The sequence below is a fragment of the Artibeus jamaicensis genome, unplaced genomic scaffold (assembly GCF_021234435.1).
Source record: "Artibeus jamaicensis isolate MK-2021 breed Jamaican fruit bat unplaced genomic scaffold, CSHL_Jam_final contig_465, whole genome shotgun sequence".
Taxonomy (NCBI): domain Eukaryota; kingdom Metazoa; phylum Chordata; class Mammalia; order Chiroptera; family Phyllostomidae; genus Artibeus; species Artibeus jamaicensis.
In genome coordinates this window covers 26,129,411-26,143,461 of record NW_026521843.1, presented here as the reverse complement: position 1 = coordinate 26,143,461, position 14,051 = coordinate 26,129,411, and the positions used below count along the sequence as shown (strand labels likewise).

General features: G+C 52.5%; 1 long non-coding RNA gene across 2 annotated transcripts in view; it reads right to left on the bottom strand.

Annotated features, from left to right (window-relative positions):
- Positions 1-11,309: 11,309 nt before the first annotated feature.
- The window catches only part of LOC128627682 (uncharacterized), a 37,503-nt gene continuing 34,761 nt past the window's right edge, over positions 11,310-14,051 (bottom strand). For both annotated transcript variants that reach the window (XR_008391959.1, XR_008391960.1), the window contains exons 2-3: positions 11,456-11,561; positions 11,310-11,381 (exon numbers count right to left, since the gene is read on the bottom strand). This is a non-coding gene — a long non-coding RNA (uncharacterized LOC128627682). The remainder of the gene's footprint in view (positions 11,382-11,455; positions 11,562-14,051) is intronic.

Genomic DNA, 14,051 nt, shown 5'->3' with positions numbered 1-14,051 from the left:
GACCTCATGCTGGCTCGCCCTGCTTCTCCACCACAGCTGGGCTGTCTTGCACCTGGGCACCCAGCCTCCTTGCCATCCCCGGTGTCTCTGAGTTGGCTTGTGGTAGCTCCCTGTTCAAACCTCCACTGCATCGCCTCATAAGTCCCACCCTCTTGCTCTCAACGGCTTCTCTTTCCATGTCCTCCCAGCGAAAGGGGAAGAAGTAGAGAAGATCTAGCCTTTAGAATAAGATGGATGAGTCTGAATTCAGATCTCAGCTCAAAATGGTATTTACTCACCAGCCATGGGCCTCCTTGGCAGTGAACCGACCTGCCCTCAGCCTCAGGTTCGCCAGGTGGGACGGAGATCATGACACTCACATGGCAGGGCGATTACATAAGATTACAGGCTCAGTGTCCGGCCCGGAGCTGGTGTCAGGGGTGAGCTGCCAGGCAGCTGCCTAACATGCCGTCTTGACCAGGCACTGAAGCATCACTGGAAGTGTAAGAAGATGAAGAAAACCACGTCTGGATTTCCAAGAGACAGCTGAGTGTTCTACTTTAATGAGCTACTTGCACTGGAGTGGCGTGGGGCCCACCAAAGAGCAGGCTCGAATAACACAGTTGGTCTCCTAGCTGTTTACTATGGAGGATGAAGCGGGGTCCCTGTGAGTTTTTATTTGTCTAATTTTCAGAGATGAGAGTTTGGGGCCAGAGCTGAACAGCACAGAGGGGATGGAGTACTGCCAACAGGGATCCTCTTCTCTGTCCCCAGCCCTGTCCCTCTGAGCAGAGATCAGTGAATGGCCACTCCATTGGAATTGAGTGAATGAATGTCAGCTTGATGCCGCATGAAATGATTAGCCTGTCGGGGGTGTCCACATGTTCCCAATAGGCCCTTCCTGGCATGTAGAGGGTGCTCCATAAATGTTAGCCAGGGCTGTCTCTCCGGTCCTTCATCCCAAGACCTCTTCCAGCCCCCACCTCTCAGTTCAGCCCTTCTCATGTCCTTCCTACCTGGTGTTTGTATCTAAAGCATCACTTGGTTCTTTACTCCAAGCCCGTACCCCTGACCTTAGCCCACTGGCCCAGCCTGTTCTGGAAGACTCAAGGCTTCTAACAGGCTCCAGGTTTCTGTTTCTTGGAAAGTCAGAAAGTTCTCAAAGATCAGCCGGTTTAATAAAACAGCAAATGGCCACCATCTTTCCCTGGAAAGTATCTTATTATCTTAAATACCTGCGATCAGGCAGTCCCAGTTTATCAATGAGTTATATTTCAAAACTTAGTTTCTGCGAAGTGAATTGGCATTCCAGGCAACGGGCCAATAGAAAAGCGAGGACTTGGCGTTATGAATGGGGCTCAGTTTTCCGGGCTGAGCCGTAACTGCCCATTTACCCTATCACAACGCTGGGCTGTCACACACCTACATGTGGGGAAAAGAAAACCCTACTGTTGCAGGACCTGTAGGTAGAAATGGAAAAATAATAACGTTGGTCAAGCAAAGGCTGTTTGTTTTCTCTTGAAAGCTGGTGCTTGAGAGAAAGCAGGTTTCTTAACAGGAGGATAAGGAGATGGATTGGAAGTTCTGAAGGAAACTTTGAGGTGCTTATCAAGGGCTTTAGAGGCTGAAAGCCTTTGCTCTTCCTCATTCTAATTAACCTTTCTGAGGCTCAGTCTGCCTTTTTCTTGACACCGGGTGGGCCTGGCTGCATCCGGACTCTCAGTCAGCCCAGGGTGCTTGGCTAGAGAGAAAAACTGCTGGAAAGGACCTCCTGAGGTAACTGGGGCAGAGTTGTTAGAACAGAGGTGAAGGGAGTCTATTTAAGGTTGCGTGATTTGGGTTTTAAAGATGTCCTGAGGAAGAATGGGCTGAACTGAATTGATTGAGGTTAAAAAAAAGAAAAGAAAAGAACGAAAGCAGAGAAAAAGGAGCTTAGGGTACCTGTGACCCCACCATCCCTAAAATAAAAAGGAGGTGGAGGAGAAAAGAGGTTGGGAGCCAGCCTGTCCCAAGGCTGGCCACCAGGTGACATCACGGGCCCAGAACAGCTTGGTTGCTGTCGTTGGCAGGTTGAGGGGACTCAGAGGGCCCCAGAGAAGTGGGGTACTCACTGATTTGAAGTTGAGAACATGCCCTTCCTTTCCCAGCCACCACCCCATCTGCCCTGAGGTGTTTATGCTGGAATACAAGGCGAGTGAGGATGGGATGGTGCCCGCCACGGAGGGGCGGGCAGTGAAGAGGAGGCTAGAAAGAAGAAGGACCCGGGGAAGGCCTCCAACAGAACCTTGATAGCAGCGGGAACAGAAAACAATGATCCTTTATTGAGAGTCCGCCCCCACTCACAGGTCCTGACACAGGGAGGCCCAGGGGCAATCAACAGCCCCACCTACAGCGCTGCCCACCAATGCAGGTGATTCAGAGCTTAGGTTTGGCTGATAACAGCCTGGACCGGCTGAGAATGGGCCTTTTGTGAGAGCTGCCCATTCTCAGGCCCCCTGCTCACAGCTGGGCTGGCTAGAGCAGGCCTGAGAGGAGGGCTGCCTTGCAGGAAACAGGACTGGCTGGAAAAATGCAAAGACACCCAGAAACCTCTGCTGTGGGTGCTGTGTGGGAACATGAGATGCCTCAGGCGAAATGTTTAGGAGAAAGATACAGTTTGGCTGGAGCCCACGTTCTTCCAGGTTTTCTATCTCAACTGTGTCTTCTTCCCCCACATCCATCCTGCTGATTCTGCCAGAGAGATAAAAACAACCCTTTCACTGCTGCGTGAGTCTGCGTTGTAGCTGGCCAAGTCCCAGCTTGAATCGGCTTGGCAAAAAGGGGGTATCAACTGACTTCACCAGGGCAAGCATGAAGCAGGCCCCAGGGAGGTCTAAGTGAGCCCTACTTGCCCCGCTGGGACGCTCTTGTCTCTGCGTCTCTCAGAGGCTGGGGGCACGCTTTCTTTCGCAGTCCTTGACGACTCTGTCGGGGAAAATGACCACCATCAGGGTTACAAGGTCATAGTTTCATGACAAGAGAGGAAATTGCATCCAGTGCTACTTAGATTTACTTAGAAAAAAAAGTCCCGAGGAAGAACACTGATTGGCTCTACTTGAGTCACGTGTCCAGTTCTGGACCAATTGTTGTGACTGGGGAGTGTTCACTGTGATTTTCTAAGACTGAGCCACTTGTCCAACCCTGTGGCTAAAGGGAATGCGGTATAAGACAGACAAATAAAAAATGTTATGTGGCAAAACTGCTACTTGGCCCCCTGTAATAATTTTCCTCTTTGTTTGGGCAAAAAAGAGCATACATGGTTGCATGGAATAAAAACTACATTTCCCAAACTCCCTGGCAATCGAGGATAGCCATTAAGGACGGCCAATGAGATGTGAGCAAAAGGAAGGTGTGCAACTTCCAGTTGCAACTTCCTTAAAAGGAGAGAAGCAGCTTTTCTTAACCCTCTTTCCTCTACTTTGTGCAGACTGGAAGCCTAGGTCATGGTGAAGCACCTTGGCTCTGCTGGGAGAGAACAAGACCATGGGGACGGCACAGTGTAAGGCAGTCAGGAGGAGCCTTCTGAGTCCCTGATGCCATTTTGTCCCCAAACTCTTTGTGCCTGGACCGTTACCCAAAAGAACATGAACGTCTCTCTTGTCTGAGCCACTACTATATTGGGTCTCTGTTACATTAGCCAAGTCTATATGCTAAATAATACATCTTAGGACCTTTCTTCTTTTAAAAATAATCTAGATTTTTTGTTTGTTTGTTTTATTATTTTTAGAAAGAGAGGAAGGTGGAGGGAGAGAGAGAGGGAGAGAAACATCAATCTGAAAGAGAAGTATTGATTGGCTGCCTTTCATAGCCTCCCCGGCTGGGGATTGAACCTGCAACCTAGGCATGTGCCCTGACCAGGAATCAAACCTGTGACCCTTCGGTGCGTAAGATGGCACTCCAATCATCTGAGCCACACCGGCAAAGGTGAACCATTTCTTGGTCCCCACTGCTATGGGCTGAAAACTCTATCTCTTGTATCCAAGACCGAATTTATTTCCTGGCCAAGTGTACCTCCATCCATATCCAGAAAAATTCTGCCTGTGACGAGCCCACCCTTTGCTGAGAGTGTGATAAGACACATCACAGGGCCAGATCTGCTCTCCCTAACCCGAAAAGTTATATTCATTTCTCCCTACAGACTGATTTCATCTCAATGGGCATGTTCCACAGTGTTTTGCACATGGGTGAGACCAAATTCTGTGCTGGCTCAGGGGCTCCTGGAGAGTGCAGGCCCTGGCTCCCCCGTCAAACTGGGGAGCTCCTGCATTTATTCCTGAGTGTATTTCTCCTGGAAAATAGAAATCCCAGCAGACAACCCATCTCCTCCTGAGGCAGGGAACTGGGGGCACAGAGTTACCGAGAGCGGAGCAATGGAGGGCTCAGGAGAAACAGCTGAGAACTGCCTTTGGCCCGTCCCCTGAGCCTGCTCTGTCCCTGGGCCCCCACTCAGATCGCCCATGGCCCAGGATCCCCGGGGAGGGAAAAGGAAGCACTCGCCAGTAGGTCTCAGGTTTCTGGGGTGGGGAAGAGGCAGTGGCTGGGTCCTGTGTGAGGTCGGTGCAGGAGATAAGGCGAAGAAAATAATGGAAGGCTTGGTGTGTGATGATCCCCCTCCCTCATCCCAAGCTTTCGTAATTGAAGAATGATAATTGAGTTGAGCCCAGTTGGGAAATCCAGAAGGAAGCATTGTCTCAGATCACAGGAGCACAGGCAGGGACTGGGCTGGGCCCCTCCTTTCTTTCTGTACTGATTGTATTTAAGAACAATGGGGGGCAAGCCATGCCTTTTTTAGATCCTTCCTTGGCTCCCAAGCAGCTGGCTTCACCTTTTCTTCTTTCCCTCCAAACCTCTTCTTTTCCCTCTAAGTCCTCCCTTAGAAGGACTTTCCCAAGAGACAAGATGGTGTCTCTACTCTCAGACTTGGGTCAGAAAACTTTCAATAGAGCAAGTTGGACTAGCCCGGGGCCATAGGAGCTAGGAGGAGCCACGTGATTGGACAGAAAGGCTGCCTTAAACTGTATCCCTGCATCTCCTCAGAGACCTCTGGCCCCACCTCTAAGCAGGACAATTCTTCATAGTTGTTTCCTCTGGCACCAGCATTGGACCCGAGGGAAGAATGTTGACTTTCGGGCTCCGACCCCCATCCCATGATGTACATCAAGCCTGAGAGACAAACAGGGCTGGTAACAGTGGCGTGGGGGCAAGATGCTGAGTGATGACTCTTTGGTACACGTGCCACAGCAAGGAGCAAGCAGCAGCGCCTAGCTTGTGAGCATTAACGGAGGCTGGCCGTCCGTGAGACCCACCGCCTCCTCCCCTCCCACCGCGGCCTGGTTCACTTGCCTGCCCGCCCTCTCTGGAGGTCTGGAGCGCTCTGGAGCTCTTGTGCCAGGCTCAGCACGCTCCCCTCTATCTGCAGACACTTTTTGGAATATTTCCTCCTCCTCCTCCTCCTCCTTCTGGCCCTGAGCCGCCAGCTCTCCTGCAGCCCTCTCAGGTGGAGGCCGTTTGCATTCTCTGCATCTCCAGACTCAAGGGTGGAGTGTGTCATTGCTCCTCACTGTCACTTCTAGCGCCTTCTTCCCGCCCTCTGCACATGGACACTCCTGCTCCAGCTGTACCACCCTCCCTCCTTGCCCCTGTCATCTCCCAGCCTGCCGGCGGATCCCTTACCCTCTGAAGACCCTGGCGCCAGCTTCAGCTTCGTCATCTTTTTCTGTTCCCACCCCCACCCCCCACTTCTGCCACTACGCCAGACAAACAGGATGACCTGGCCCCTGCGGTGACTCTGGTCTTAGCGGCCATTCTTGGCTGCAGCTGACTGGGAAAGGCTTCGGGACAGTCTTATCTCCTGGAAAAGTTGCCTCTTTGGGGCTCCTCACATCACCACTTGCGTTCGAGGTAAAAAACAGTTGGCTTTCTCAGCATGTGACTGAAAGTCCAGTCAACTCAGATGACTGACTGGCCACGGGCAGGAAGAGTCTCTGTTAACTGAGCTCCATTCACTTGCATCTGCTCATACAAACTGCTGTGTCCAGTGTGAATGTCCCCTCTTTCAGGACCATGCTCAACGTGGGAAGAAGGCTCTACCCACCGACAGCTGCACCTTTTCTAAGCACGTCCTCCAGAACTAGAAGCTCAAATAGGCATGCGAAGTGTATTCCAAGATATCATATGAGATAGTATTAAAATGTTTTGGATAATGTGGGTCACCCGCTTTCCAACCTGAAATACCGGCCCATGCTCTCTGACAATCACGCCGTGCCTCGTGTTTAAAATGTGCCCCATCAACATTCCACTTCCTGATGCCAAATTCTGGGCGAATCGGAATATGTGTTAGACCGCTGCAACAAAGAGATGTCAAACGACATTGGCTTAAGCAGAGCAGAAGTTTGTGTTTCTGTCTTGTGAGTTGCTGGTTCAGGGTTTCGGTCATGGTTTCATGGTTTGAAGGGCTCAGGCTTCTTGTATCTTCCCACTTCGCTATTTTAAACGCGCTGCTTCCATCACGCTTCACGTCTAAGAAAGCTTCTGTCCTAGGTTGGGCCACTCAGGAAACAGACTCTGAGACAGATCTGCAGACAGGTGCGTTCGTGGGCGGTGCTCCTGGGAGAAATCCTCCTGCAAGGGCCTGGTGAAGGCAGGTCCAGGCACAGGGCAGAGATGGCTGCGACGCAGCCACAACGCAGGACACAGCCACTCCAGCTCTGGAGCTGTGACAAATCTGGCCCCCAAGTTTGTCTCAGTTAAGACAAGGAGCTGGGCTTGTCTTCCCTCCAGTCACTGGATTCAGGCCCCCATTTGACACCTCTGGGGAGGAGGCATAATTTTGGACAAAGTTTCAGGGAAAAGGCTCCGCTGAGCTGTGAGCAGATGATACTCTTGGCAGTTCAGGGAAGGAGCACCTCAGTTTTTAATAAGATTTTATGTATGTATGTAATTATAGAGAGAGAAGAAGGGAGGGAAATAGAAAGGGAGAGAAATACCACATGAGAGAAAAATATCAATTGGTTGACTCTTGTATGTGCCCTGACCAGGGACCGAACCCCAAACCCAGGCATGTGTCCTGACTGGGAATTGAACCAGAGACTTTTAGCTTTGTAGAACGATGCCCAACCAACTGAGCCACACGGTGAAGCCCAGAACACCTCAGTTATGAAGGAGGTCTTCACTGGTATCCAGTGCCACAGTGTCCAGGAGAGCTCCCACAGGTCTTGCCACCAGTTTTACCCACGCAGTGGGACATAGAAGTCCCCACAACACGTCCACTTATGTCCTTTTGGCCAGATGTAGCCACATGGTGGCACCTGCCTGGAAGGGCCATGTGCTCAGGTAAAGACCGAAGAAAGAAAGCAAAAGTGAATATTGAGTCTTCTGGAAGTCTCCGCCACATGTCCCTTGTCCACCTGCAGCCATCACCCCCGCTGCCTGTTCCCCTGAGAACCTGGCTTCCCCCACTTCTGCATCTGTCCTTGCTCCAGCAGGCACTCCCGCCCTCTCCTCTTGGACTGTCTCTTTCAGTTGCACCGAACTAGCTCCCAGGGAAATACAAAGATTTTATTAGTTCACATAATGGATCAAAGAGTGGATCTAACTTTAGGCCTGGGTAGATCCAGGGGTTCAAATGATGTTACCAGGCCTCGGTCTCTCTCCTTTTCCTGACTCTGCCTTCTGCTGAGCTGGTTTCATTCTCCAGCGGCCTCCTGCTGCACGGAGGCAGACAGGCCACTGACCGCACCGGGCTCCCGTTCAAACTCAGAAAAGAGCACGACTTCTCGTCTTCGGTGTCCCTGTGGGGCTGGGTGCCCGCCCCTAGACCTATCCCTGTCCAGGGGCTGGGTGCTCTGCGTGTCCAGCCTACGTCAAGCCCTGCCATGTGTTCAGGGAAGTGAGACCCTGTGGGTCACAGTAATAGCCCACCCCAACCAGAAACACTTGCAGTGGGGGATAGGCATGCCCTAAAAAAAGTGGGGTCTTACTACTAAAAAGGAGGGTGGGATGCTGATGTTGGGTGGGCTAATATATATAACATGTCTTCAACGGAACTCTTGGTTCCCATCCCAGCCTCAAGTATGTGCTGTCTCCACTTTTACCACCTGGCAAATGGCACCTCCATGACCCTGTTGCTCAGGCCAGAAACCTGGAAGTCATCCTTACACGTGCTGCCCTCTCCACCCAGCACCCCACCTACCGATTCTACCAGCCAGGTGTCCTTGAACCAGCAGCCCCTTCCTCCACTTTCTCCGTTGCCAACACGTCACTCAGCCTCCAGCACCTCTTTCTGTGCTAATCCCCAGGGTCTCCCCCCATCTCTGGGTGTTTGCTCACACTCTTGTTGCTGTTTTTCGCGTGACAATCAGAGACATTCTCTTGAAACGTACAAATGAGACTGTAGTACTGTGATGACTAGGGGTGTACCTGGAACAAATGGGCTTCGGTGCAAAGTATCCAATTCTTATTTTCTATCGGGTGAGTCCCCAGCTAGAATCCACCTGTCACTTATCGCAGCACTTGCCTCCTGAAGGCTTGTGCAGCACCTGTTTCTTCCCCTAAACTGGAAGCTCTGGGAGGTCAGAGGTCTCGTCAGTCATATACCCCACTGCACCCCAGACACTACGTGGAGCACTTGGCCCCGGGGGATTGGAGAAGCCAGACTGGTGTTCCCAGGAGGGGCAGGGAAGGTTTTGGAGCCAGCTATCTTCCCACCGCACCTTGTATTTCCCAGAGATCTCAGAGTCCTGGGGTGGGAGGAGGCAGCAGACCCTTCCTTCGTCTGAGCTCCCTACCTGGGGAAAAACCCAGGGAGGAAGGGGTGGGAAGAAAGGTGGGGCCCAAGGAGGGAATGAGGCTGCGACTGAAGGTAGGAGAACGCAAAAGATAAGAAGGGCCAGCAGAATACAGGGTGAAGCAATCCAGAGAAAGAGCGGCCTAGGGACATCAGGAGGTAGGGTTAGGGAAGGGGGCGGGGAGAGAAACCGCTCTTTGAACTGGCTTGGGGGGATCCTCCACACACTGACTCAGGTACGGGGAAGTCAGGACCGGACCCCCTGCCTTGTGCTGGGGGTCTCTCCGTCAGCCCAACACCTCTAGGGAGAGAGTGGGGGACACCCAGTCAGAGGCTCCTCCAATCAGCAGCCCCCACAGTCCATGGTCACTGCCCCCAGCAGCCTAAGTCAATGTTTAGTGGTGGCCTGAGCCCAGGAATGCTCTATCAGGACATGCAATTACAGGGGTTGGGTTACAGCCCCAGGACTGGCGAGGGCTCCGTGGCAGGAGATAAGAAGGTGGCACCAGGAAGGGTTGTGTGTGTGCTAAATTGCGGGCTCCCAGCGCACCCCTGGGGCCGGCTCACAAGGCCTCCATTGTTGGGGTCTGGCTCCTAGCCCATCGCCAGCCAGATAGGAGCTGCTGTTGTGACAAGGCAAGAAAAGTACACCCCAAGTTCGTACAGATGCCGTTACCCCATCCTTATCAGGCGGAGGGAGGGGAGCTAGCAAAGGTAATGTTGATTCAGAGAAAAAAGGAATACTAGCAATCATGGCAAAAGTCAGTTCCGGCAGAGGGGATGGGGGTCAAAGGCACTACTCCATGCAGCTGGGGTTTTTATAATACACAGCTGGAGGCAGGATAGGACAGTCAGGAGAGCCCAGGGGTTGGAGAGGAGGCCCCCAGTGAGCCCAGCCCTGTACTGGGGAGCATTGCGGGGCAGAAGCTAGGCATGTGCACGGCGCTGCCTAGGACTTGGAGTCTAGTTAGGAAAACATGGTTCATTTCCTCACCCAGCATAATCAAGAGCCCACCACTTGCAGGCTCTGTTTGTGGGTGTGGGGGGTTCATGGGGCTGGTGTTCCAGTGGCACAAGTCTGAAAATAGAGTCCTGAAGACTGCAGGAGCAGAAGGCGGGTCAGACAGAGGGAAGGGGGTGGTGGCTTGGGGGTGGCCGGTCAGGAAGGCTCTGAGGCTGGGGACTGAGGATTGGGGCCAGTTATTCCCAGGAGGCCAGAATGAACCCCAGCTCCTTTTCCAGCCAGCTGATTCGAAGCAAGAAATGTTGTCACAGGAGCCACGGTGTCCTCATCTGTAACACAGGGATGACGAGAGAAACCCTCCAACTGAGGATGGAAAGAGAACCCATATCAGCGCTGAGCGCACAGCTCTTCGGCACACAGTAGGCCCTTGGGAAATCACGAAGGCGAGTGAGATTCAGTCATCAGCTCAGGTGTCTGAGAGTCACACGTGGGGGCGGAGACAGAGATGCGCCTGAGCCCGGGGGTGGTCCAGGATGGGGTTGGCCGGAGAGGAGCGGGGAGCGGCAGCTCTGAGCGGAGGAAGAGCATGAGCAAAGGAAAGGCAGCCCCGAGGAGCCCAGCCTGTGTTGGGGGTGGGGGTGGGTGTGGGAGCTGGGTCATTCACATGCTCCTCCCCTCCCCTGCCCCCCACCAAAGGGACAATCTGAAGGCAGTAACTGCAATCACTATTTAAAAACTCTGCTGTGTCGTTTTGACATGTCTTAAAATATAGATTTGGAAGAAAAGAGCACTTTAAGGATAAAAAGTTCCAGGAATGTGTCAGTTTGGAGAATCTGCTGCTCCCAAAGCAGTGAGTAAAGAAGGCCATTCAATGAGAGCTGGACGTTTATTAAGAGGAAAGACCATGGATGGGTGCAAGGCTGGTTGCCGGGAAACCGCTGATTAGAAAGGGCTGGTGGGGTGAACTCATGTCCTGTGCCTGCTCATCATGTGCCAGTGTGGGCCTGAAGCAAAGCTGCCACCGGCAGACAAGGCACGAGACGCAGGGAGGGCCTACGAGTCCACTCGGGCTGCCATAACAAAATGCCGAAGACTGGGCGGCTTAAACAATGGGCTGTTATTTCTCTCAGTTCTGGAGGCCAGAAGTCCAAGACCAAGGTGCTGGCTCATTGACTTCCTGATGAGGGCTCTCCTCACGGCTGGTAGACAGCAGTCTTCTAGCTGTTCCTCATGTGGCCCGCCTCTGTGCAGGTGTGGAGAGAAATCTCTCCTGTCTCCTCGCTGCTCATAAGGACATCAGTCCGATTGGATCAGGGCCCACCCATACGACCCGATTTAACCGTAATAAATGGAGCCTTCCTTAAAGGCCCCATTTCCAAATACAGCCACACTGGGTGGTTAGGGCTTTAATGTGTGGATTGGGAAGAGGAAACACAAACACTCAGTCCATAACAGAGGCTTTCTTTGGTGGGCAAAGAAATAAGGCTTTTCCTGGGATTACTAGGACTCACAGATTCAGCCCTCCTCTTGGGGCAAATAATGCTGACAGTCCGAGAAGAGCTACGGGTGACCCGCTGCTCCCCAGGAGCTCTGAGGACAGTTCCCAGAGAAATTCTGAAATCAGAAGATGAAAAACAGTTAGCTTCTGCCATCACTTACTGTCTGTAGACATTTAATGATGGAAATACCTGGCTGTGCCCGGCTGTTTTAGAGTTCTTCACATCTCAACCATCGTGGGTAGCAAGTCGTCATGCTTCTTAGTTTAGGAAAGATGGTGATTCCAAGAGAAGATCACTAGGACAGAAAAGAGCACTATGTTTCATCTTTTAATTATGAATGCCTTAGAAAATCCTAACCGGCTGGCTCACATAATGTGAATGCTGTTGCCGCTGTTTTTCTTGCGGTGACCGTCCTGTGAACGGCAGGTGCAGAACTTGCAGGGGAAGAAAAATAACACTTGATGGGGCCTACTACGTGCCTGTTATTTTATATACATCATCTGATTTATCTTCTTAGCAACCCTGGAAAATTAGCGATAGCCCCGTTTATTTGTTGAATTGCTTGTCTGAAGGAAAGGTTAGGTGGACTTTTTTTTTTCTGTTTTACCAAGCTGGAAACTGGAACTCAGAGACGTTAAGTAACTACGTGGAGGCGACCCAGCTAGCAAGTGATAGAACCAGAATTTGAGCTTGGGTGCCCATGTCTATTTGAACTCCTTGCTGCCCATGTCTTGCAAACCCAAACCAATGAGACCTAACAATTGTCACACATACAAGCGTTGGGCCACTTCACGTAGCCATATGTGCACACACTTACGTGCACCCAGGTCTGCACCTGGCTATAGCCCTCTCCCTCATCTCCAGCCATTTGGCTGTCTAGGTCCCAGCTGGGGACCATCTAGTGGAAGGGAGAACGTCAAGATAATCTGACACAAGGTCAAGGTGACAGCTTTCCCCCTTTGGACCAGCAAGCACTCATTCTATAACCACGGGTCCTTCTTTGCCTCAGCCTTTTGTAGAAAACAGAGGCTACACACACAGTGTGAGTTTCCTTGGTCTCTATCTGCCCAATCTTGCTTTGCCAGTCTTTATTTCAGGTACACAATGTACTAATAATAATGAAGACAATGTTGCATCATTTTATCTGATAACTTTATACTCAATAAATATTTGTATTCATTACTATAGAATGAGAAAAAACACAAAGAAAGAAAAAGGCATTGTATTTGGAAGAAAGCAAGAAAAATCAGTTTGCCTGGAACATAAGATCTGTGTGAATCTGCCCCGGAGAGTAAAGTGAGAAAAGTCCCGTACTCTGGTGCTTAGAGCGGGTCCTTGTGGAGAGTAAGGAACAGTTTACAGTGACTAAGAGACTGAATGCATGAACACACGTGGGAGGGGCGTGGTGTTAAATACCAGAAAAAGTGGTGACCATGTCAAGTCAGAAATGGGGGGCGTGGTGATGGCATTGGCTTTGGTCATGGGGTATTTGATCGGGTCAAGTGGCCAGCAGGCTGCAGCCTTCATACCCTCAGAACTGACTCACAGAGAGGCCACGTCCTGATTCGATGAGGAATGTAAACTCTCCTCCCCAACAGGCAGGGGCCTGTGCCCACCTCAGGCAGGGGCAGCTCGGTGGCAGACCAGCCGGCCAAGGAGGACTTTCCAGGCCAGCAGGCCCGGCCACGACTCAGAGCGGCACTTTCACCAGAGGCCTCGGCCCGGTTTCATGCCAAGGGGCAGGACAAGTGCAAACCCAGATTCTCCCCTCCCCCCGCGAGAGTGGCGGGGGTGCCCACGCCCCTAGGGTGCCCTAGGACAGGGGTCAGGTCACCCTCTCAGAACAGGGTTCCCCTGGGCTCCTGACGCAGAGCCTCTGGGCTGTTTCCCGAACCTTCTGAAACAGGCGGCTGGGCTCCCAGGCCCAGGCTGCCAGGCAGTGTTGTAGGGAGAGGGAGGAAATAGGCCCCCATTGTCCCCTGGGCCTGGCAGCACAATGGGAGCCTGTGTCCCGCCAGCAGCTGTACGTGGCTCTGACTGCGGTGGACACCTGCCTTGGAGAAGCACACAGCCAGGGGGACCTCGTCTGTTTTCACGGCCCTCTTGGTGGGGCCTGTGGGCTGGCTCTCTGTGCCTGAGGGTTGGCATGTCTTAGAAGGTGCTAGCTATTTCAGGCAGTGCGTACACGTGTGTTCATGCCAGTAGGTGTGACCAAGTGCAGGTAAGTGTGTGTGCTTCTGTGTCTGCATGCGGGGACACACATGGGCCCGGGGCTGGTTGGGCGAGACAGCAAGTACATACACATGGGCCTGTGTGTGTGCACTGAGGGCAGGGAAGGCAGCTGAGCACACGGGGGCACACGTGCCTAGATCCTCTCCTTTGCCCACCCAGGGTGTCTTCCCCAAGCACCAGGCCAGGGAAGGCAGAACAGGTGGTGGTGAAACTTCACTGGCAGAAAAGTACTAGAAGATGGGGACCCCCGCTCTTTCCAGTCCGGTGTGTGCAGGCGCACACAGACTCCCTGGATTTCCGGGCCTGGCTGCCAGCTTCACTTGGCTCATCCAAGTCCCTCCTGCCCTCTCTCTGCTGTGGCCGCCCTGCATCCTGGACGATCAAAGACCCTCATCTGGGTTGGGGACCCTCAGACAAGGAGGAGTAGGAAGAAGGACAGGAATGGCTGAAGCTCTCCTAGGTTCAGGATGTTTCTCCAAGGGCTGAGCTGCCCGATTTGGCCTTGCGTCCCTCCCACCCAACCCCCACAGATCGGAGCTCAGCCCACCCAGCC